Here is a 23,502-nt window from a genome sequence, read left to right on the forward strand (position 1 = left end):
TGTTGGCTTTTGTTCTGTCAAGGCTAGAAAAATGCTAACCGATCTGATAAGCGGTTAAAACATTATCTAAATCAGGAGCATGAAATGGGCTGGATTTGTACTCAGTGAGAGCTCTGTAATGGCAGAAGCATGCATGATCAGATATTCCTGACCTTCACCAATGGGCTATTGGCCCGTCTGCTGCTCTGAGTTTTTGCTGTCATCAGCTGTGCTGCCAGGGTCAGCTGTAGCCAACTCTTCTATGCCATCGCCAGCTTGCTGGGAGCAGAGACCACTGGGCTCCTCAGTGCAGATTTCAAGCAGAATGGCAACTGGCACAAAGCTCTTGCTTTGGCACCCTTCAGTCATCCAGGTTCTGTTCTTTATCCTTCTCTTCCCAGTTTTTGCCTTGCCTTGCCAAAGAATTGTGGCACTAGCAGAATCTTCCATTCTGGGCAATTATTTTAGGTACTCTTTGCTAAGAGACCCAGAATTAGGGTTTCTCCTCAAGTTAGTTCCAGAAAAGAATCTGAAAAAAGGGAGATGAGGATTTTTTGGCTTTGGTATTGGCACTCTTATGGTCATGTTTGCTGTCTCTCTTTGTCTACCTTGTGAAATTTCAGGGCAGTCCAACAAAGAATTAATCTCTCCTGGGACTGCAGTCCCTATTGTATCAACCCAATTGGCTTGCTTCTCTCTGGAGAAGCCAAAAAATATCAGCAGTAGATTCTTGCGACAGGTTTCTCCAAAAGCAAACTGGACATGAACTTTGAGCGTACTTTTTTTTTTTTTTTTTTTTTTTTTTTTCTTTTCTGAAAGTTGTTTCAATGGACAAAGTAGATTCAGAACTTTTTGATTTTGGAATACTTCCCTGTCTAATTATGGTGGGAAATCTAATTTGATCTGAAACCTCTGAGTAGCCCCCTTGGACTGACCTCTCAGAACTGACAATGTCTTTTTGCCTGGAAAGTATTTATTCCCTAAACTTTATTTCAAAGTTTGAAGTAGGTGTTGTGAATTTGTGCAGTGTCTCCTTGGAAGACCAGAATTTGTAGTTAAGTGTACATTTAGCATGCTAAAGACAAAGTCAACAGCAGAAAGAGAAAAATGTACCTCCCCACTATCTTTGGACTATCTTAAAACATTGAATTGTCCATTTTTCTGCTTCTCAGTTTTGGTAGGAAACCCTGAGCAGTTAGTGTCCCTGGCTAGGGCTGTGAATAAGCACTATGGGTTCTCCCTGAAGGCTGCTGAGCCTTGGCTCTCAGCTCCCTGATTTGACCCCGCAGTAGCTGTATCAATTCTCCTCTGCAGAAAGTGAGCACAATGCTATTAAATATTATGCACGAGATTGGACAGGGGTCTGGGGGTGGGGGGAGGAATAAGGAGCTGGGGGTTGTCCCTTTAAAAGCACTGAGTTAGTAGCTGCACGATTAGGCTTTACTGTCTGTAGTTCCTACTATACCTCTGAAGCACTTGTATGGAATGGATGCTTCAAATTAAGTATGACCTGGTTGTCCAATCCCAATTACCTAAAGAATCCCTCAATTTGCTTAACAATTCCCTCACAGCTATTATGTCTCTGACTGATTGTCCCCAGGACTCTCTTAGGCTTACAGCTAATGTAATTGATTCTTCAGTAGTAGCCTGAAGGGCCATTTGGCTTCAACCATAGTTGGGAGATTTTTTTTTTTTTCAAACTAAGTTAAAAGAATGGTTATTTTTTATAATAGTTTTAGTTTTGGAGAGTGGGGGTGGAGAGAATCATCTGGACGCAGCTTGGAACAACAGTCCCTGCCAGATGAAGAAGTGTTTTCGTTAGGCTTTCTCAGCTGAACTGGCTTTGGGTTCAGCTATGCAGTCTATGCAGTCTTCAAACCCAAATTTGGGTGAATATTTCTGAAAAGTGCTGTTGTGAAAGCTTTTTTCTGACATTTTCATCTCTTTCTTCTTAGTCAAAATAGGAAGAATTTTTGTTTTTATTTATTTTTTTATATTTTTATTTTTATTTTTTTATTATTTTATTTTTTTTATTTCCCCCCCACACTCCTCTCTGGACCTGAATAAACATCAGCCATGATAGATGCCCCATTTCAATTGTGACAAAACTATAAATCCTCAAATACTCTTACTCAAAGAGACACTGCTTGTATATAGGGGTTGAATATTAGCTTATGGAAGAAGTCTTCAATGCTATAAAATGTATCATCTTTTCATCATCCAGGGCTGAATTATAAGAAGCAGTAGACTGTGTTAGCTAAGGTACATTAGCAAAGATGCTCAATGAGTCTCATACTGTTAAGTCAGGAGCTTACGTTCTAAGTTTCATTGAAACTTTTTGGGCACTCACTTTTCACTGGGAAAAAATGAATAGCTGTAGAAGCAAAATCCCATCAATAGTCTTCTCCAAGACCCTCAGCTCCCTTCTTTTCCACCAATCTCACAAAGCCATAACTAGAACCCCTCAGTGGAGGTAGCAGGATATCTGCTTAAAACAGATAACCGGAAATATTTTTTTACATGGTCAGTAGTGAACTTCTGGAACTTGCTCCCAAGGGAATTTGTAGAGGCAGACAGCATCAGCAGGCTCAGAAGAGGATTAGACATTCATGGAAAACAGCTCAATAAATAGATAATAATAAACAGGTCAATAAACATCTAAAAAAATACAATAGCCTTGAGTCACTAAAGGCACTAACTTCTGACATACCTAGAACCTTAGAATTATGGTGCTTAGACACTACCTTGTTGAGAAGGATAAAGACCTGTTCATTCAAAGACATAAATGGTATCTAATCTTCTCAGTTCTTGTCAGGGAAGCTGATGAAAGACTTTCATGGGTTTACATCACTGAACTAAACTGTTGCCTCCTCCTTTTCTCCTATCTTTGATTTTCTGTGGAAAGAAAGGTTGCACTTTATTTGGGAAACAATAATAAAGAACAGCTATTTGAACGTTAAATATGAGAAGGAGGAAGAAAGAGAACGGGAACCGGAGTCTGTTGGCGAGTGCGTTGAAAATTGAAAGATTACCATCAGCTGGTTTTCTACCTGAAATCTGCGAGGGAGATAATCTGTGAGGGAGGACCTCCCTGGGTGATGGAGGAACCCCACTGCAGTAGTAGCAACATTTCTGCTCAGATACAACAAATAATATTCCACCACCACCATCACAAAAAAAAAAAAAAAGAGCAACCACTGGGCAGAGTATATGTTGTCCATGTCAGAGTATATGTTGTCTTAATGCGTTTTAAAAAGATGATGTCGGCATTAATTACTAAAATGACGTACTCGAAAACAGAATAATGCATGATATTCTCCACCTCACTTCCATGTGTAGTCCGTTAATTATTGTCTTTACAAAATGAATCTTGTAAGTAACAATTTAGTCTTTATTCCTGTAAAATTATATTGAAAAAAAGTGTTTGTATTGAAACAGCGGAAGTGGTGTGTGCCCTTTGGTGAAATACTAAGTATAGTTTGCTTGGATTCTGGAAGCCTATTTTTTCTGAACAGGGTAAAGGAAAACTGTCTTAAAGATTATGCACATTCCCTTCCCACAGAGTAGACACAGATTTTGAGAGGATTTCATGATTTTGTTCTCTTTAAGGATGGATGTCTAATATAGGTAGATGACATGCTAGAACAGCTGCCAATAGCTGAGATGGATTGTGTCCTTAAAAAAAAAAAAAAAAGAAAGCTACAATAAGAACAGAAAGAGCAACTCATATCATGTGCTAGACAGTCCCATAGTCTGACAGAGAAATGGCTCTAGCCAATGCTACCAGTATTTATTTGCAAGTTAACTTTTCCTCAGCTTCTGTTCTGCATCTGTAAAATGACTCTGTATCTGCCTGAGATATCAAGTGTATTGAACAAATTTGTCTATTTTCTTATTGAAAATATTTTGGGTCCTTTAGGAGGGTGGTTGGGCAGGGGAACAGGCTCCTCAGGGCAGTGGTCATGGCACTGAGCCTGACAGAGCTCAAGAAGTATTTGAACAACAATCTTAGACACATGCTCTATTTATTTTTTTATTGGGAGGTCCTTTGGGGACCAAGGAGTTGGACTCAATGATCCTTGTGGGTATCTTCCAACTTGGATATCCTATGATTCTATGATAAGTAGAAATTGTTCTGGGTTATTTTTGAGGAACAGCATTTACATATTTTTGATGCTGATCAATGTTAGTTGTTTCATGAAATTAACAGCTAACAGTATGGAAAAATGTGTATTTAGCTTATAACCATTTTTGCCAAAGTTTTGTATTGTAAACTTCTGGAACTATCTAAGTTTGCAATATATTTTTTCCTTCATTTAGGGAAGACACAGAGCTGCCTGTAGACTGGCTTGCAAAATAAATGTGTTTTATGTTCATTTTGAAGGTATGTTACTCTTCATTATTATATAATTTGTGATTTGAGTAGACGTGGCTACAGCTGAACAGAAGTATTTAGCATGTTCCATATGTCAAGGCTGGAAGACATAAAATTAGCCATACCAGTTTTTCCACTGGTATGTGTGGATGCATGTTTTGTAGCCAGTACATTTTTTTTTCTGCAGAGATGATTCTGTTGAGAGGTTGGGCATATCATATTGCATCTGCTCCCTGTTCCAACTTGAAATGATGCATGCTTACCTTCTATAGGAAGCAGATTCATCAGTCTGAATCCACTCTTAGCATGAATCCAGTCTATAGCAAATCCAAGATAAAGCAAAGATTTTCAATGGTTAGTTTTAGTCTCTAAAGGAATTAGGAAAATAATTGCTATTAGGAATAATTTCAGTGCACTGTTGTGTTTTGTTTGTTTGTTTGTTTTTTCCCCCCTCTGTCTTGTATCATTTGGTCAACTCCTTTCTATTGCAAAGATGTATCCCAAAAAGAGCCAAGGTGATAGCAGCAGTGGCAGTGGTAGAAAAGCATTCCACTCTTCTGAGTGGAAATAATGTGAAGTAAGTGAAATAAGGAAATAAGTGAAATAATGCAGAAGAAACTGGAAACTCCTGGAGAGATTTTTTGCCATTTGAATTTTTATTTTTATTTTCATTTACAAAACTTTACAGAGCTAGTCAGTAATGTGTAAAGTAAGACTCTCTGTTCACCTTGTAAATGTTTTGGAGTAAGAAAGAAACACCAGAATAGCTTGCAGTTATATGGTGTGTGGCTTATAGTGAAATTACACATAGGTGAATTTTTTTGTTAGTGTTTTGTACATCATACTTTAGAAAACTTTGTCATTTTTTTTTTTTAATTCAGATTGCTTTTGGTTACTGAAAGTAATTTTCCAGGTGGCAAAAAACAAAACAAAACAAAACAAACAAAAAAAACCCTCTAAATACTGGACTTGACTTTTGTGTTTAGTTTCAAAGAGTGCAATGAAAGATAAAGGATAAGGGTAAGTTAAATTTTTGTGCATATATGTGGTTGTTTGTATCAGTAAGCTCTAGAGACTTGGGAATTCAAATTCTGCACAGAGATCATATGTGGATATAAATTAGTTGTCACTAATTCAGTGTGGACTTGAACCAAAGATCATTAAGAGGATTAGAAAGATTTCCACCAAGTTGGTAGTAGATTGGGTCCATCATGAGAGCTTTTTAAGCTTGTATCTCTCACTGTCTTAAACCTCGATATTGCGGCATATTAAGAAGTTTTGTTAGTTTGTGATTTATTTTTTTTTATTTCATTTTATTATTTTTGCCAGCTCATATCCTATTCTATGTTTGGGACTTCCACAGCAAACAGGCCCTAGGAAGAAGTCTTATAGCTTAAAATGAAAAATTTAACTCAGGTGTTTTAATGAAAACCTGTCAAAAGAAACTGCGGTTTGAAATACCTGATTTTCTGAATCCAGGTGGAAGAGCACAGAACCTAGCATTAAATGCTGATCCAACACCCAGATTACCAATTGTCAGCTGCTGTATCTGTCTCTGTAGTAGTTCCTGCCTCACAGCACATGAGAAGCAATGTATTAGTTTAGCCCTAATGAAACCAGTGAAATATGTCTTTCACTGAAAGCTGTAGTAAGTTTACATCACATTTGCCAAAAGCATGTACACTAAAAATTACTGTGAATCAGTTAACTTGTGCTAACATGTTACTCTGTGATAAGTTGTTGTGAACCAATTTTCTGATCTTCTGTATCTGTGAATGTTATGCTGAATTTTACTTAACTTTAGATGGTTATATTTGAGATGAGGGAATTCAGTCTGTTGCTGTTTGTGATTAGCTATAGGAAATCAAATGAGATCAGAGCTCCCTTGTGTTAGCAGTAGTGCAGGCAGGGGCTTGGGATGTTATTTCAGTAACTTTGTTATTCTGATTTAAAGAATTGAGGAAAAAAAAAGTTGCTGCTGAGTATAGTGCTGTCAGGGAAATTATGGCAAGTAGATTGGCTTGAGGTGAGAGAGGGAGGGAACACCACACCCTGACAGGACAGACTGTCTAGTGAACAAAACCAGTCCAGTCTACTTCATCAGTACATTTTTCTCAAGAAAAGTTGTCTTTCAGAGGGGTTTTCATGATATCAGCTCCCGGTTAGCTCAGGCTTTTGAAAAGAATCACATTAAAACAGATTTTCCCAATTTCTCTCTCATTCAGAAGCTATGTATTGTAACTGGTATATTTTTTTTTTACTCATTACACAAAAAAGATCTGAATATCATCTGTGCTGCTCTGACACAATGAGATTTTTTAAAATGTTGAAGCAATGTTAGTATTGTAAAAGGAAGCATGAAAAATCGTGTGCTTTGAGAGATGTGATTTTTCTTTGCATTTTTCCTCTTGGTTAAGAAAATTATTTGTATATGAAACTAAGTTGTATAATAGGTGACTTATATTAGTAATGTAGGAAGTAAAGCATGTTTTCCTAATATGTTGGCAGAATTATTCAAGACTAGTTAAGCATTTTGTAAATATGGCCTTAAGGACTAGAGGACTTTTGGATTTGTTTTCATTAGTTCAAATTGTCCAGGTCCAGTTTGCAAATCCAACCAACTTTTTAGCAGCGCTTCAAGCTTTACAGTTTATTGGAGTAGTGCTTACATTTGGGGTCCTTATTTTTATACATTTCCCTTTGAAATTTCTAGCTATTTTCATGATTTCTATGAAAGATACTATTGAGCACATGCAAAATCTTCATGTGGTTAGAATTCTGTATTTCATAGGCTAAAAGAGTCCCTTTCTTCCACATTCTTGATCAGAAGACTGGAAAGTTTAACTTCATCAAAGCAGAGGATTTGGGGTGTGCCTGGGGGAAGCAGTTTTATATATAAGTTCTGTAATTCCAGAGAAGTACAGAGAAGCACTTTTCACACAAGAAAGTATAGCTCCCAAGTGAGAGCCCTTTTTATGTTTGTTTGTTTTATTTTTTAGTTTTAAGAGTGGGAAAAAATCTAAAATGATCTTTGAGGTTACAGAAATGCTTATTATGGCTGGACAGAGGGTACTGATCAGTCAGCCTATGTCTTGGGTAAGGCATGGTGATAATTCTCTTCTCAAATCAGTGGGAGAAGGATCCCGACTTGAGTAGGAGTTGGGATCTATAGAGCACCTTGCATTTTTGCTCGTTGACTTCTGCCTTGGCACAAATCACCAGTCAAAATTTCTACAGTGATGATTCAGTTTGGGTTACACATTTGGGAAAACTTCAACTGCTCTATAAATTAAGTCACACATTATCAGTTTTGAGAAATCCAGCAATGAGAGCCTACCAGTTTCCCAGTCTGATAAATAAGAGTAATAGTAATGACCAAGTGTGCAGGTCAGATGAGCTGTAAGTGTACATCTGTGAGGACTTAGACTCTCCTTTGAGAATTTCAGACAGAAGCTTCTATTAGAGTGCAAAGTATTGTTATTATCTTTGTCCTTTATACATATTTAAATAGTACATGATAATCATCTCTGTGAACTCTTAACTATTCATAAAGGTGACTGTCAGTTAGAGGCCTGAACCAGTACTCCAAATCCAAATATTTAAAATGATAGATCATGTTGTAACCTTCTGAGAATTATTCATAACCTTTATGTAGGAGGAGTTTTCTTGTAAAAGGTAGGCTTTGTGGGTGACTAATACTTGGAGGATTTAATTGTTCTGTTGGTATAATAATAACCAAATTTGGTGGAGAAACTTTGCCAATTGAAAGTCTTCTTTAGAGGTCTACCTGAAGGAAGAGCAGGAGGCAGGGAAGATGAAAAGAGATTGAACCCTTTATGTTCATCCTGCCTGGTGTAGCACCATTGGATCATGAGGCACAGGGAGTCCCTGCAACTAAGAGTCCCTGACTCTTCAACACAGTGGTAGTTGCATCTTCAGGTACATCCTCCCTATTCCTTGAAAAAAGGTAAAGGAAGTGTATGAAATTAAAGTAGTAATATATAAAATAGGTGTCCGGTCTAAGCCCTTTTCTTATCAGCCATCAATTCAAAACCACATGCTTCTCAGTGGATACCAGATGCAGGCAATCACAAATACCAAAAACCTCACATGGAAGAGGCAAAGCAGAGGCTATGAATATGGGCAACACCTTTCTTCTGGTTAGTATATCGTGTGTCTGTGGGGTCTCTGCACGTTTTCCCAAGGGCTTGCCAGTGTGAGAGCACTGCCTGATGTCACATGTGGCTGCATCCCTTTCAGTGCTCAGCAGGCCTTGCCAGTCCAGGAAGGAGCAGCCCATGCTTCCATGCACCAACAGAGAATTTTATTCGTGCTGATTAAGGGAGATGCTGTACTCTTTCTTTTAGTTTATTTTACCCTTTTGGTATGCAGAGTATTCTTTGTTAATCTCCCTTGTTTATTTAAATGTTAATTGGTCCTTGTTAATTTGGTTTTCTGTGCTGAAAGCCAAGGTCAACAATGAGTCCTTCCATGTTAGCTCTTAGCACGATTACAAAGTAGTGGAAGGCATCTTAGAAAAAAGTAACAAGAAACCTTTCCCCTTTTTTTAATGTAACCTTTGTGTTAGGTAGAGGTTTTGAAGTTGAAAGAGAGAGAGATGTATGTTCAACACAAACTGAAGGGTCTTATTGATTGAAAGGGACTGTTAAGTTAAAAGACAGTTGTTTTGAAAACAAAATATCACTTGACCCCAAAGAGACAGGCAATTGCAGCCCTGGGGTTAGGTATGGGAATGCTAACAGAAGACCTGAAAAATAGATTTTTTTTCACTTCTGTTTGTATAAGAAACTTCCAAACTGCTGCTTTTGTTACTCTAAGAGCAATCATTCTGAGAACACCCTTCTTTTTAGTTGCAATGGCCATTTTATGAGATAAAAGTGTTTGTTTATTTTTTTTTCCCCTAAAACAGATTCCATGGGGCAAAACAAACAGAGCTATCATAACACTTTAAATAGTAATCAAATATGTTTTGCTGTTTGTATTCAAAAGGGTGGAGAGGTAACTTGACAAGATGAAAGAAGGAACCAGATTTGTGTATTCCCTCTGTCCCCAGTAACAGGTATAGAGTTTTAGAAAAGACTTCAAGGCGAAAAGAAAAAAGCATAGAATATACTGTTATGGTGTTATTTTTGTCTTTCATTTTTATGACAACTTATTTGTACTTAAAGGAATCTTTCCAAAGAGTTAAGAAGCATCATTAAATAAAGACTGTGAAATGTGCAATATGGCTTATTTATTTAAATGTTAATTGGTCCAACGAACACTTCTAATTAGCTCTATATTTGCTTAGCAAAAAGTTTTACAAATTCCAATTGTGAAAAGCATCTATTTTGAGCTGGTAAGCATGTTGCAGAATCAGCTATGATTTTTCTATAGTTCTCAGCCCTTGAAGGCACAATTTAATTTTTCATGTATGCATACTAGCAACGGTAAACACTTGCGAGTGTAAAGAACCTTCTTTAATTAGCTGCACAACAATTAAAGGATTCACAAACTAAATTGAACCCTGTCTCTGTGCTTACTAGCTGAATTCTACCACCTGTCACAACAGCACTTTGTTCAATCTGTTATGCAAAATCATTATAGCAATATAGCTGAGGAAAAAAAAAAAAGAAAACAGCAATTATTTCTTACTTTTCTCTTGAATGGGTTATTTTGGGTTATACTGATGTCAGGTTCATTGAAGCTAACCTTTTGAAATCTGTAACAGCATAATACTTATACGGCAGGCTTAGAATAGCTAGAAGAATATTTCATTTTACCCTTTTAAGAGCAAGTAAGGCACATCCTTAAAGTACGGTGCTTTCTCTGATCATTTGAAAATAAAAACCAACTGTGCTAGCTCCTGCAGCAGCCTGTTATTTTTCATCGTCAGAGAAAAAAATGACCAACATCGAATAGTACAACATACTCTTTTATTATTAAAGCTTGTAAACTAATGTGAAAACTAGGTTTAAAAACATTGCTGGCTTTGTAAACTAGGGAAGAGTGGCACTTCTAGCTTCCTGTTCTGCCTTCTGACATTTGTGGTTATTCATCAGCTCTTGAAGGTATAGTAGTCGATAACATAAAAATTTGACTATACTGGACTTTATTTACTTATTTATACGATAATTTTATTTTCCTTCAAGCAGAAGTGCTTGGAAATGAAGTTTTATATTTGTACAGAAAAGCCTCAACTCTTTCTGATTTCTGATTGTACCCCTCTCCCCAGTGAGTATGGGGGCAGTAGAAGTCCTGATGGCCACCACCCTTGGTCAGATTCAACATCCTGACTGTATCTGGAGAGCTCAGGCTGTACCCAACATTAGGCATCATTTAAGCCACTTTTTCTTGGTGTGGTGGCCCAGTTAGCTGCCCTGCTCTGTTGTCTTCCTGTCGATTTTGTGCTGACTATAATTGGAGAGAATAGGTGAAAGCCTGAACCTTGTTCACAGAAATCCAAAAGGCTGTAGGATGGCCTAGTGCTAAGCAGGAGGTTGAGTGGGGCTGAAGGGGATGAGGGCGCAGAGCCCTGGTTTTGGTTACCTGCCTGGCTGTTCCTAAGTGTGGATTCCCACAGGGAGCACTCAGCTGTATCTCAGAGCTCTGATACGCTTCTCTGATTCTGGTTTAAATTCCCTGTGAAACCAGAGGTGAGTTTTAGTTGTGTAACAAGAGAGAATTCATTTAGTGAAGACGACCTGTTTATGTTTCTCTTTATTGTGCCCCGACAGCTGACAGGAATGTTCCCGTCACTGCCAGCTTTCATGAAGGAAGGGTACAGGTACGTTTTGTGCATACACTCACCATAGCTGATGAGCTGAAAGTTAAGCTGCCTGCTGACAGTTTCCTGAAATCATATCAATAACATATTGTTAGCTCTTGTGATTGAAGCTAAAAGAGTCTGCTGTTGGATAAGGGATACATGATACGGGTATTTCATAAGCAAGGGATATAACTGAATAACTCTGCTCATTCAAAGTACTTACTTTTTTTACAGTATAATTTTTATACCATTGTCCTTTTAGAATATTTTTGGAGAATCTAGAAAGAGAACAAAGTCGTTTAGAAAGAGTATTTTTAGATATTTTTTTTGAAAAAAAAAAAAAAAAAAGTCACTAAGAAAATAAAACCCAACAACCAAAATCTGAGAAAGGACTTCTTTTGTGACTTAAAAAAGAAGAATAAAAAGTAAAAAATGAACTACAAGGAAGCCTGATGTTTTGATTAAATATGACTTAAATTCTGAGATAATCTTGTGCTGAAGTATGAGAAGCCACAATTTGCTATATACATCCCCTTCATGCTTTCTCACATCAAATAATAGCTGGTCTATTCAAAACTAGTAAGTAAAAGAGAGAAAAGTCATTTGAATTAGATATAAATATCAGTCTCTATATAAGCATAGGTGGAAGGCACTGGAAGTCAGTACAACAGAAAAATGAGTTTCTACTTAGGGAAATGAAGCAGTACAGAGGTTTTGGGGGAGAACTGAATGTTCTTAGCTTTGGGGCTTTTCGTAGTGAATCCCGTACAGTGAGGAGTGTTTGGATGTCCCATGGCAAGCAGTGGGAGCCCACTCCCTGCCTCCCGTGGCTGCTTCCTTAAACCTTTCCCTTGCCATTCGTCTGGCTTCATATTTTGCTGAAATTTTCTAGATTCATGCAGATTTACAGCAAAGACATGTTAACTGCCAAATAGACTTTCTTGGATGTGTATGTCTAAAAAATAGCTACTTCAGAGTATGATTTTGCAAATTAATATCAAGTGAAGTTTTACATGAACTGGAGAAATTGAATACAAACTGCTCATTTGTACAGGCTATTCAAGAGACTTGAAACTGTTTTCCTGGGAGTTGGTTATGTTTATTGAGTGTTGTATCAAAAATTCTTGCAGTAAAGCACTCTGTCAGTCACTGGGGCTTCTCAGCTGCCCTCAGCCTGTTGCAGGGCCAAAGCCTCTAGGGATGCTGTCAGTCACTGGAAAGAGTTTGGTCAGAGCTGCATTTGACCAGCACTGCCTGTTAAGGGTATATTGCAGTTAGTGGAGTCCACCTCTCTACTGACTTGGGAACCATAATTGAACTTGCCAGTGTCTGTCATCCCATGAGTGCATTTATCGGACTTCCTTTGTCAGCTTGGTTGCTGCTCACCTATCAACCATGATAGATTGTCTTTCCAGCCATGGGCCCAGAATATTGCAATTAACATCAAAATTATTTAAAGGATTTTTTTATCCTGCAGATAGCTTTGAAATATGTTATTGTACTTTTCTAACATTCCTTCTCCCATGTATTCATCTTTCTGCTCTGTGTCTGTCAAAGTTTTCAGTGCCTCTTCTATTAATGATCAAAGTTATTGTGCCAAGATAAAACGGGGATGCCCAAACAGTGGTCAGAGCTAAGCTTGTCAGGATCCTGAAGGTCATGCTGCCATTGTAGTTAAGTGTGTGTACTGTTTTACCATAATCAGTGCTTGCATCTTTGCTTTCTTAGATATGTGCACTAAGTGGCTTTCTGTTTCTTGCACTTGACCTCGCAGCGCAAGGTAGGAGGAAATTCCCTGTTATTTTAACTGCTCATGCCTCCCTGAATTGAAAAGTACTGCGAAGATGTGACCCTTTTTTATGGTTGTTTATATGACATTATTGTCACTTCCTTGGCGTAATCACAGAACTGCTACGACTGTTTTGCACCATTGTTCAGAGGAAGAGGCAGTGTTATTGTGAAGCAGAATTATCTATCTCAGACAGGTCGACATAATTTAAAAAGCAGCAAGGGAAATAAGGGTATATATCCCTAACTCAGTTGCTTTAAGTATAGGCAGCCCTGTTCAAGATTGTCTTTCTGCTCATGAAGCCCTCAGAAAGAACAGTGTGATTAGTAGTACTGCAGATATACATAAATATAATTTTTTCTTCTTTGAGGTTACAGTCTGAAAAAGAGCTTGTTCTGTTCATATTTCTGACCTTGGGGTAGATATGATTATAGCAGTTGCAAAATCAAGCTGTTGGTGTTGTCGCTGTGCAGTGACTGCTGACTACACCCTCTAAGTCTAAACCACTTATCTCAGTTTGAAAGCATCATGTGAGGTGCTAGGTGGCTTCCAGAGCTACCAGCTTTGTGCTTGTGCTCAGGGCGGCAATCAATTAATAAAGTTAAATGACAGCAGTAGAAAAATATCAGTAAAAGTGTGCACAAACCAGAACCAGATAAAGGAGATTTGTGTTTTTAGTGTTTTATTTTTATTGAGTGGTAATTAAGAGCATTTTTTACTATTGTTAGTCTGAGTTTGTGTTGAGCTTCCTTATCTGTCTTATTCCATTCAATTCTGCAAGGGATTTTCTCTTTCTACTTTTTCTGGAGAGCACGAAGACAAGAAGCACCTAAGTAATGTCTGCTTTCTTTTTCACTCATCCACCTGCCTCCCAGCATTCTTGCTTCTTTCAGCTTCAGGTTTCACCTTGATGAAACTGAGGCTTTCTCAACATTATCCTCTTCCTGGAAATTAATATTAACAATAACTCATTAAAGCCACTTGTATCAAAGAACGACTATGACCCTCTAAATTATGTCTTTTCTTTTTGCCACAAAGACCATGTGTTATAGGGAGAGGGAAAAATAAATCAATTGGGAAGAGGAAAGAAAGGAGAGAAGACAAACTGGAGGTAGAAGGGATTAACAGCCAAGAATTTCAGTTATTAACAACCAAAATAGCCCTACACAATATTTTAACCAAAAAATTTTATGCTGACAGGTCCATCATGAGTTAAAAAAACAGTCTTTTCAGCAGTCAGTTATGTTTGATAAAAGAAAGCTATCTGGCATACTGGACTAAGCAATAGGAGTCAAGAGTCCTGGATTCTGTCCCTGGCTGTTTTACAGAGAATAAGCCATCTATTTAAGTTAAGATACATGGCAAGCTTTTTCCTAACTGAGATGTAGAAATGATCAGTTAGGGATACTCATTTCTACAGTCCTGAAATTCAGTCCCTTTCTGGCCTAGGAAGCCATCCGGGTACTCTGCTGTTGGGCAAGTTACCTCTAAATTGTTAAGTGTTTGTATTGATGTTATATTAAGCTGTTCACTATTTCTGTGCTCTGAAGAGGAATGTGCAGAAAATGTCTTTCCCTCTTCTCGTTGTGTTGATCACAGTATACTTTGAGCCCATGACGCTTGAAGCTTTACAGAGTACAGGAGGATGGCCTGACATGAATGACTGCTTGGGACATCTGAGCAACACGTCACTGCTGTTAAACTCTTTCCAGTTGCATAGAGTAGCTCTTTATACTTTCTATATATTTGTGCATGGGGGAGCTTTTTTCATGTTGGTTTGTCTTAAATATACTGACCTGAAAGAAAAGAACAATGTATTGGTATCCCCTTATTCTTTCATCTCCCTTATTCCCAGTTAAATGTTATTGGAAGTAAAATAAATGCAGTTGTGCTACCTGTGAATTTTGACAGTATATACTTCATCACATACGATCTCTTTCATGTGCACAAAGTTATGCAATGTTAAGAGTTTGAATCTTTCTTCTTCCTTTTGAACTCTTGACCAACATTAAAACATTTTCTTAGGCATGTACTTTCTATGTTGACATCATCACAGGTAACCTGTGTGTTCAGTGATGCATTGTTTTGTCATCACAGGTAACCTGTGTGTTCAGTGATGCATTGTTTTGTCCACTAACTTAGTAGTATGCAATTTGGAGCATTCTTAATTATCCTACAAACCATTTTGTGATAATGAAACCAAATGTGGTGTAGACTTGGCTGACATCTCTGTGATATTATTGGCATACCATATAATTGTTTCAAATGTAAATTGGTTACTGATTTTTCAAAATATTTACTCTATTAAATTTATATTTGAGACATCCTTTACCCTCTCCCCCAAACCTGTTATAAGTATTATTCTATTTTTCCTTGTTCTACATGCAGATAGGGTCGTATATGGACTCTGTAATTTGGTGGAAAAATAGGCTAACCATGTGGTCTTTAAGTCCTAAAACTACAGTTGAGTGTGCAGTATCTTTCCATATAACTAGGTCTTTTGTTCCACTAGAGAAAATAACTTAATTTTTTATTATTATTATTATTTTAACATTTAAATGCAATAGTCTTTACCTAATAGACCGGGGATTGCAGGAAAGTGATTAATGTGAACTAAAGGGCAGAATTACTTTGTTGTTGTTGTTAGTCCCACTTGTGATTTTTTTTTTTTTTTCTCTCCAGACCAGATTTCCAGCCTTTTACATAAAGTTAAAGTCTAATAGGACAATATCCTCCTTTTTGAAACTCTTGCTATTCAGGGATAGTCTGTTTCTGCATTTTCATTAGGTATGTGTGTCTTTGTCCCTTGAAATCCATCTATTTATTGCAGTGACACCTACTGCTGAGAGAGCTGATCCGCAACAGGATCAGTTAGTGTTAAACTTGGCCAACAAGCAGCTCCTGACTCAACCAGCAGATGTTTCCGTGGCTCAGGTCAAAGGGAACTTATGGGCTCGCATTTTTTTCCTTTACTCCTAGCATTAAATGCCAGGAAAGTCAACACTAGGTACAGACAATTGACCTGAACAGTAGCAGGAGGAACTGAACCAGGGCCCTGAGGATCTGCAAAGACCAAAGCATTAGTCTGTTGAGCCACTGTACTGGCTCCAGTCCAATAATTTCAGACAACTGACTATCTCATTGCATGCCTGGATTTTAATAATGATTTTACATACTTATTTGATGATTTGTATCCAAGTTTATGCTTCTGACAGGTGCCCTTGTGAACAAAATCTCAGTGGGCTATCACATGTGAATATTTCACAATCAATCACACTTTGATCTTTGGGACATATGTGCATTTGACATTATATTCAATTGTGTGCAAAATCTAAATCTAAGCCTTTGTGAAATGAAAATAAAATCATCAAACCAGCATTACAGTTTAGGATTTAAATTGTTTCAAACCATGATCTGAGCTCTGTAGCCTTAACTCTTCTTTCTTTATCGCTTAGTAATCAGTGCAGAGGACCTGATCCTCCCATCCTCCCCCAGATGAAGTACACTGCCTTTTATTTGGAGCTTGCCTGTGTAAGGAATGCAGGATTAATGGTGTCAACATTACGGATATTTTAATTTTATATAATGAGTTAGGGTATTACAGATTTCCAGTTTGGTATGCTGTCCTCAGATGAGAATGGGAGATTCAGAATTCATTTTATACTGTAAAAATTATAAAAAAAATAAATAATAAATAAGCTTTACAAAGACTTCCAGGCATATTATTATTTTATTTGTACTGCATGATACTAGAGTGGATCATTAAAGACTTAATTTTAAAGTTCCTTCAATCTGAGGTGGATGCCAGTTGGATTAATTAAAGTGAATGATCAGATAGGAGCTGCAGAAGATTGATCAAATTGGAGAGATTTTAATCAGTTGTATACATTCCAATTACATGAAAAAAAAAAACAAATTTACTTTTTAAAATGTTATTTCTAAACAAACAAACAAAAAACAGAAGCTTTAGTTTAATGAAGCATTCCACAAATTAGGCTCCCATTTGAATTTAGGTATCACTCTTATCTTTATTTTTGTCATCAGGAAAACACGAGGAAAAAAAAAAGAATCAATGATTATAAACTAAAAAATAATGATCCCAGATGCAACCAGTGCTTGGAAGAAAGCAGGATTTTTTATTGTTATTATTATTATTTTACTACTTTTTTTTTAAGCTACTGAACTTTCAGTACCAATTATTTATCTTTCTCTTCTTTGGATCTGACTTCTTAAGTATATGCAAGTGAAATAGAATAAACAAGAAGGAAAACAGATTTTGCTAAGTCACATGCAAAGTAGCAATAAATCAAACAGCTTGTCTGCATTCTTCTAATCTTTCTATTCTAATCTGTGAGCGAGATTTATAAATGACCTCTCCTCTCCTCTGTGCTAGTCTTCCTAGATTGTGATCACAAACAGTTCACAGTCCTCCACTCCATGGGTGCTACCAGCTAAAGACTGCGCTGGTGATTTATCTTCTACTGATCAGTTATCAGTCCAAAACACTGTGCTAGCTAGAAAGGAACCTACAGTTGTAACAGGTATTTTAGAAAGCAACTGTCTTTTTAGTTTGGACTGCAAGCAGTACAGCCTCAGCAAATAATTTTGTCTGTTAATGACTTTTGAAACTTTGAAATCCCTGTGCTAACCCTTCTTTAAGGCATAAAAACTGTTGTGGAATGAGTTGGCTCTGTTGTTACTAAAGGAGTACTTTGTTTTGAAATCAATAAGATGCTTGTTTAAATATCAGCACTACAAAGCAGCTACAGTTGTGTCGGTTGCCTTCCTTGTTCCCTCCCCTACAGTCTGACTGTGGCCAGATGCTGGAAGATGGGTGCTGCTTCGCCCACGCTCCCAGCCTGAGAGTGGGATCAGGGTCGCTTTGTGCAGATTGTGCCAGAAGGATGGTTTGCCCCAGGTTGTAGTGGTGGTTTATTATTATTAATTATTTTTTAATTCTATATAAGCTTTGCAAAGACAACAAAACCTAAGTGTGAAAAAGAGATTAATAGTAGTAACTAATTACCAACTTAGCCATAACAATAGCTTAAAACTGCAAATAGATTGGACACGTTACCTGTAGGCCAACTCTTTTTTTTTTTTTTTTTCTTAACATTCTGTTCCACTCCAGAAACCATGTATTTTCCTAATATAATTATGTTATACCCCAAGGAGCAGGACACCTACTTAACCAACCAAAAATAATAATAATAATTTAAAAAGTGAAAAGAAAAAAGGGGAAAACTACAGTGAACTCAATGCAGTTATTCTATTTTACATAAGTATAAATAAGAATAGAATCTGGCCTAATGTTTATTTCATTTTATCTATGAAATTTTTCTATTTTTCTAATTTTTCTATTTTTCTATTCTATAGAAAATGCTATCCTTGTGGCATTAAATACAGCTGATCTCTCTCCTTCCTTTCCATGCACACATGTTTTTGTTAAAATTTAACTATTTACATCTATGTCTCTTAGTATTGCCTACAAATCATTCAAAGAAGAGTAGGTCATCTGTGCTGCTCTACTGTTTATATATCAATCATCTGGCAAATAAACCGCTCAGTATCCTACCCACCTCAGTAATATTTGTGATGTAATTTGTTTGGATGCCCAAATGTCACCAGCGTTGATTGTAAGAGATGAAAAAAATGTACTTGCTCAGCACACCAAGCTCTGGGCTAAAATGTAAGCATGAAATCTCTGGTTTATTTTTGTAATAATGTTTACAGCTGTTTAATGACCCTGAAAGGGTTCAGTAGTCTGGTGTTCTGTATTTCTTAACAGGAGTGTATTATGCTTATAACAGCCTTAGTTAAACAGTTTCAGCTACAACAATAAGGACAATATTTAATAAAAATTCTATATGTATTCTGAAGTTTCTCAATGATACCTGTTTACGAATTGCTAAGAACTGAAGCAGTCTGTATTGGAATAGTTAGAATTTATCAATGGACCACAAGATGGTGTAGATATATGTGTATTTTTGTAGCTGGAAAGACAAATACCAGGTCTGCATTCTGAAAGCATAAGTAACGGTATGTGTAACTAACTGCTTGGAGGATCAGGGCCAGAGCGAGCTTGTCGTTTAAACACGTGAGCTTGTAAAGCATTACTTTGCTTACTGAACTGTAAATCTTTTAACTAACCTAATCTAAGCTATAATAACAGCACAACAGTGTTTTTAAAATGACTGTTTTCTCTACAGCAGTGAAGAGGGAAATGCTTTAGTGTGTGTCCGGTAGGAGTGAGCAGATGTAAATGAGAGCTGAATGTGGTCTATCTGTTTACAAAGATAACAGGTGTGTGGATACATATATGTACAGTTATACAGATGTGTGCACACACGTTTACATGTGTGTGTAGGCATATATTTGTATTTCAACTTTTTTATTCTACTTGTTATATATTTTTTCCCTTCTCTGTTTCCACCAAAAGGAAGTCGAGCATCTCACATTACATTAATGTAGTTGTGATGACAAGTATTTCTGGTGTCATAATTGGCTTTAAATTCCAGTAATCCATTTCAAATAGTTAAATAAAATCTGTGTGTTCAATTGAAATGGCTAAAGTCAGAATTTTCATTATTGATATCACAGAAAATATTCTTGAGGGCAAAAATGTGAGTCAAATCAAAATAACTATTAGTATCATCAAAGGGACTTGAACATCTCACTGTACCTTCATGTGGGAGATGAGAGAATATTTTCATAATGTTGAAAATTTGTTGTGAATTTCATAAGCTGAGTACCCTTGTCATAGAAATAGGAAACTGTACGCCCTACAGAGTAAATGGCTGTCTTCTGATGGTTCCTTAGCTTCTTGTGGAGGGCTTACTCCTGCCCTGCTCCGTGCAGTGTTACCTGCACTGGTTTGCAACCTGGGTATACACCACAGGGTGAGTGAGGATGTGCCTCTCTGGCTGTAGAGGATGGCTTTTGCTGCAGGAGTGGAGGGTTTGTTTAGGTTAGGAAGGGCAGACCATGAACAACTGATACCAATGTGCTCTGTATGGTGCTGAGTCTTGGGGGACAATGTTCTTACAAAACATTTGAGATAACTAAAGGTCAAAAAGGGACTATACAAATTTCAACAGAGACATTTTGAATTTCTTAACAATCTCAAATTTTATTTGCAGTTGAGTTTGTAAACATATATTACTGCACAGAACATCGTGCTTCTGTTCCCAGTGCAAGTGATGGCAAAACGTGCTGTGTTTTCCTTATAAGAGAGATCAAAATCGGGAAAAGAGTGTAATAGACTATATATTTAAAAACAGAAAGCTAGAGATTTCAGCATACTCAGGGAAAGCCTGTGAGTGGTCCTGAGTGTCTACTCCTTTTCTTTTTTATCAAAAGAGGAATGGGAAAATTACAAGTATTCTGGTATTTTTCACTTTTTATGCAGACAAAACACTTTATCACACTCCACACAACCGTGTTGTGTATGAACTGAACAAACATTATTTTTCCATCTGGAAAATTCTGACTTTTCAGGAAAAAGTTTTGGGGGAAAAAATGCTTTAGGCAAAAATGTTTGGATGCTAAATGAAAGTTATAATGTAGATTGGGAGCTTTGTGAAGATTTGGGTACCTGTGATTCCAAATTGAGTGCTTGGGCCAAGCTGCCTTGCAGGGTTTCAGCTTTCATGAAAGCTTATAACCCAGATTTCTCCTGGGCTCTTTCTGGTCCTAGCAGTGTGCTGGGAAATACTGTGTAGTCCTCTGTCTGCAGATCCTGGCCTACAGAGGACAGTGAAGGTAGGAGGCAACCCCACCACCACAGTTGTAAATTCACAACAACACTTATACATGGATATTTCCAGATTTTTTATTTTTATTTTTTGAATACCTGGTGTGTTGGTTTGGTGAGGCAAGAAGGAAATGACATAATGAAGAAAAATGTTGTGAAAATACTTACTTTGTCAAAACACTTGAAAAGATGTACTGTTTATCTGTTAAAGGGTAATAATTATAATTAATAAATTAAATTATAAATTTATTAAAATAAATATATAAATATTGTAAATTTATAATTAAAATATTCAGGTAAATTTTAATGAGTTCCATTCAGGTTTGCTTCAGTGTTTTTAGCATTTGGGAGTTGGTGTAAAATGGACAGGGTGAAATGGCACATCAGGCCAGTCTGAAGACGACCATTGCATCTATAGAAAAAAATGGGTGGAGGCAGAAGGACTGCACAGCTGTGGTCATCTCTGTTGATTCAGAAGCATCCTTGCACTCTTGAGTGTTGGGGAGAGCAGCCAGGCCCTGAGAGAGAGCTAGAGCTGGCAAGAAGAGGTTAGGCAGTGACCACTGTGACTTTTCTTTCTCTGGACCTGGGGCAGGAGGTTGAGGAGCTGGAGGTAAGCCACAGCAGAGCTGGGACCTTGAACTGCAAGGCTTGAAGCAAGAGAGCAGGAGTTAGAGGCTCATTGGGGAATGAAAATCCCTTGCCCCCGGGATAGCCCATCTGGTCTTAGATACAGGCAGGGATGATAGATAAAGAGGGAGAGAATGAAATTGCTGTTTTGTGTGTGTGTGTGTGTGTGAGAGGGAGAGAGAGAGAGAGAGAGAGGGAGGGAGGGAGAAATTAGGCAAATTAGATTTGGTTATCTAATTCATGGTGGAATGATGGACGAGAAGGAATTTTGTTTCTGTCTTCCATGTGGATCAGAGATGAGATTTTGGTAGGTTTTGCTGTGAATGGGCTGAAGGACACTGAGAGTCTGATTTACATGACAGCTGAACAGCAACAGGGTCCCTGGGTTTCTAAACACAACCAGGAATTGCAGGAGGAGAGATTTCATATGGCAGTATTTTGAATACCACAATTATACTTTGCAACAAACCTAGGTAGAAGTAGGGGAAAAAAAATTGTTCAGGGCCAGAGGCAGGAGACAGGAGGACAAGAAGTGGGGGCAGTTGAGGGTATGAATACAGTTTAAGTGAAGATCTGTAGCATTTTGAGATTGCAGTAGCTGGATACTAGAAACTGAACAGCTGATCAGAGTATGTGGTACTTAGAGGTGTTTGTTTCTCATTAAGCAGAGGCTTGCTGACCTTTCTGCATATTTCATCAAAAAAGTATAAAATTTCCACTGCCAAAAGATCAACATGTGTCAGTCAGGCTCCCCAGAATTGATCCAATATTACTAGTTTTTAAATGAAAAAATATGGGTTTGGTCTTCCTTTTGATTATTTTTTTTTCAACTCATCCTACATTATATGTGTGTGTATGTTTTGCGGGGGACAGAAAATAGAAAAAAGAAATAGGAAAAGTTATCCTGTTCCAACTATAAATGCTGTTGGTGCTTAAAAAGTTATCTTTAAAAAAGAGTCACAAAATAACCTGAAGTATCAACTACAATTCCCTTCCCCGGTCCAAATAACTACAGGTTTGAATTGATGCTTAGGGTTAAACATCAGAATTAATAAATTCCATTGGGATCTGTCAGCATTTCCAAACTTAGATGCTAAAATTAACTACCCAAACCTTCCAAAGCATGTAAAGACACCAGTTCCCATTGATGTTAACTGAATAAATGAAATTTAGGCTGCATTTTTCAAGCTGTTATAGAAAATGACAATATAGAAAGACATTTCCAAACCCTCTTTAATATATGTGCATGTCTGTACAAACAATAAATTTCTTGAATTTTTATTCTGTTGTTTGCCAACATGCTTTATTTAAGTATGGTGAGGAGAAATAGCACTTGTAGTATGTAGAATCCAGACAAGAAAGTGGATTTCTGTGTTTTTGTTTGTCTGTTTGTTTTTAAAGGAAGTGGTTAGATAGATATTCAAAATCTCAGTCAACTTCAGGCAATGGCAAGCCTAAGCACTACAGCTCTGTCAGATGCTTAGCTAATACTTTAGAACATGAAATTTGGCTTGTTTCAAGTGTTAAGAAAACTTTCAAAAATGTTACAATAATGTGTTTTTATGTGCTCCTATTTTGAATGATTGTGGTGTGATGCACAGAAAACCTGCATGGAAACCAAGAATTTGATTTGTTTACTTGTGTGAATGTCTGTCTTGACCATGTTCCCCTACCTTTGGAAATCAGATACTTCAAGCCAAACTTAGGCACAGTCCTATAGCTTATGCATATAAGCCTTTTCCTTTGGTATACTTCATCCCATTAATATTTTTATAAATATTTGAAAGCATATAAGTAGTGGGTCCCCAACATGAAACCTGTATCTTAGCAGCATTAGTTTGAAAAAGACATGTTTATATCTGAGCAAAGTTTTGTGGCTCATGTTCGTCTTTAATACAGGCATAAATATCGATTTCCCCCTTTTTTCATGTAAGATCTGCATTGTATCACACAACCTCATTCATCCTGTTGAGGACCAAATAGGTCTCGTCTTGGAGACCACCCATGCCTGTTCTAGTCCCTGGTTCTGTGAAGACTTAAGCATGTGTGGAACTTTGCTTTCAAGAGTCATCCTTTGAAGTCTACTGGACTACTCCCATGAGCACAGTTACATGCATTTTAAGTATGTGCCAGATTTGGGCCTCAAATTATCTAGCAAGTGGCCTCTGCGAAGCAGCCTGAGGAATGGTATCCACCTGGAGTGTGTG

The 23,502-nt window shown here is 37.3% G+C and overlaps 1 protein-coding gene across 21 annotated transcripts in view; it reads left to right on the forward strand.

Moving 5' to 3' along the window:
* Positions 1-23,502, forward strand: part of ZNF536 (zinc finger protein 536) — a 353,866-nt gene that overhangs the window by 137,115 nt on the left and 193,249 nt on the right. Inside the window, exon 6 of one of the 21 annotated variants that reach the window (XM_084533190.1) lies at positions 11,092-11,141. The exons of 18 other annotated variants lie outside the window; for them this stretch is intronic. The gene's annotated coding sequence lies outside the window, so the exon portion shown is untranslated. Of the gene's footprint in view, positions 1-261; positions 353-4,354; positions 4,364-11,091; positions 11,142-23,502 lie in introns of those variants that run through there. 2 more of the 21 variants (XM_084533181.1, XM_084533182.1) reach the window with 2 other exon arrangements.

This window comes from Aythya ferina (assembly GCF_964211825.1).
Source record: "Aythya ferina genome assembly, chromosome: 12".
NCBI classification, from domain to species: Eukaryota; Metazoa; Chordata; class Aves; order Anseriformes; family Anatidae; genus Aythya; species Aythya ferina.